The sequence below is a fragment of the Pararge aegeria genome, chromosome 4, assembly GCF_905163445.1.
Source record: "Pararge aegeria chromosome 4, ilParAegt1.1, whole genome shotgun sequence".
NCBI lineage: Eukaryota > Metazoa > Arthropoda > Insecta > Lepidoptera > Nymphalidae > Pararge > Pararge aegeria.
In genome coordinates, this window is record NC_053183.1 from 5,434,049 (window position 1) to 5,436,811 (window position 2,763).

Sequence of the window (2,763 nt, forward strand, 5' to 3'; positions counted from 1 at the left end):
ATTTTAAGAATAAATAAATTTCTTTAGGCCTTTACAATATATTATGAATTTTCGCATTCCGCACGCCTGCTTCTTTCCAATATTTAACTAATATGTATTTTGTTATATTCGAAATTATGAATTATTAGGACAGGTTCGTTTAAATCAGGCATTATGTGCAAAATGAAAACTTTAACGCCAAGTACGAGATGTCAAACGAGGCGAGTACACAGAATGTGCCATACAATCCTAAACACAGTCTGTCAACGTACCCTAAATTCGGGAGCATTATTATTTCGCTCACGTATTTTAACTTAATGGTGATTGACGCAACAAAATCTGGGTGGGTATCGAAGTTTTTAGATTAAGCTACGGGTAATAAATGTTGTACTTACGAGTAAACTCAATTTTTTCTTACTTGCCTTATTATGTGAACAACCTCTTCATTACTTTTATAAGTAAAGGATGGTTTTTAAATACTAAAATTATAATAAAATCTCTTTTTTATTTTGACTACAATTTTCTGACGGCCAATTGGCGCAGTGGGCAGCGACCCTGCTTTCTGAGTCCAAGGCTGTGGGTTCGATTTCCACAATAGGAAAATGTTTGTGTGATGAACATGTATGTTCTGAATAATATATATAAATTCATATAAACACCCAGACACTGCTGGGTGTTTATATGGATTTATATATATTATTCATTAAAAAATTCTTTACTTATCTTGGCACCCATGAAAAAGCTTGGGGATAGATGGCGATGTGTGTATACTTATTTATTTATTTATATCTATTTTTATAACCTTATGAAAAACAAAGAGTAAACTGTTAATTTAAACATTTTTAACATAATAAGCCTTACGCCATACAAATCATCACAGCAGCCACAACCATTCTGTCATGACTCAAGAGCGCACGACTAAGAATAACATAATAAGACAAATTACAAAAAAGTTTAGTATACGACAGACACAGCTTCCATTATTGATAAAACCTCCGTCGTTTAATCGGTATTTAAGACAGACTTCGTTGAACAGTTTCGGTTTATACCTACTTATATTATGATAGTAGCTAATTAGTTTAAGAACACCGAATCAAGAATACCGGTTGGAAACTAGTTCAAAAAGTTACTGATTTGGATAGTATATAACTCCAGTGATTTCAATAAAAAGCTATTCTAAGATTAGATGTGATTTGAGAGTGTTCATATTAAAGTTTACATTAAACATCAACATCACTCTTATAAATATTTACGCGATAGAAAATCTATTTAGAAAACTCTTGAAATACACGTAAGTAGGTGAGAATATACGAAATCATGTTTCTCATAAATGAAGCTCTAATCACTGCCGTGAAAATAGGTGTTTTCGGAGAAACCGCAAATTGGGAAATCAGGGTAACCAAAAATTTCGTATTTTGCAAGACTTAGATCAACCGCAAAAATGACTTTATAAAGTAAGATTACTATTTTATCAATGATATTTCAGCCTGACAGACTTGACAAGTGTGTTAAGTTATGTGCGTTTTAAGTACTTAAAATATCACTTGCTTCAACGGGGAAGGAAAACATCGTGAGGAAACCTGCATGCCTGAGAGTTCTAAATAATGTTCTCAAAGGGGTGTGGAGTCCACCAGTAATATTATAAATGTCAATGTAAGTTTGTTTATTACGCTTTCACGCAAAAACGAATTAACCGATCCTCATGAAACTTTGTACACATATTCTAGGAAGGCTTAGCGATACTGAATAGTTTAATTTTTTTTAGAACTACAACTAAATTGAATGCCACATCAAAAAACAAATCCAAACGCAGAAAAGGTCGCGGGCAACAGCTAGTAAAGTATTAAAAAAAAAAATGATGATGAATTCAGACTATTAATGTTTCGCTGCTAAAAACAGACGAGTGAGAAATTTTAAGCATAGAACCACCACGCTACTTTAATGCGGTTCGTAGGGCTTTCCCTTTTATAGTCACGTGAGTGAGAACAGCGGGGACCGACAGTTTAAGAGAATGACGTGACCGAATTCGATTTCAGAACGTTGCAAACTAACCCATCCACTCACAGACACTCATTCGTGCACACACGCTGTTGTGAATATCGTAACTGATTGTTTTGTATATTTTGTATTTCCAACTACTACTTTAATGTCATAGTTGAAATCTGTAGTCTAGATTTGATCTGATTCTGAATAGTGTTATTATTAGGTTAAACCGATAACCAAAATAGTTTGTAACGCTGTTGGATTTCTAATAAATAAAAAAAATGCTACGTGGCCGCTATGTGCACCTTTCCTTTTCCACTTCTTTGGTAATTTTTAGTTGGTTTAGTAAAATTAAACAACGTTAAGCCCATCAAAAAGTAATTTTTATTTTATGCATTTTTATTAATAAATAACTAATAACACTATGCTGCAAATAACCATTGTATTTTTTTTCTTTTGAGAAAGATTTGACTTAATCGTGTATATAGACTAAAATAATACTTCGTTTTCTTGACTATATAGTCAAAACGAATTCAAGAAATCGAGCGTGGAGGATCAAATCGTAAAAAGTAGTTCGCATTAAGGTTTTACTAGGTACATGCAATTAAAAAAAGCCACATTGATTTATAACCCCACACCCATAATTATAAGTTATAATAACAGACAGACAATTTTATAATTATCGAAAGTACATCTTTCAAAAAATTCATAACTAGCTGATGCCCTTGACTTCGGCCGCATTTGTTTTTGTTTTCAATGCATAATTATTTTAAGTTGTATATTCTTGTAAAAAATTATCGG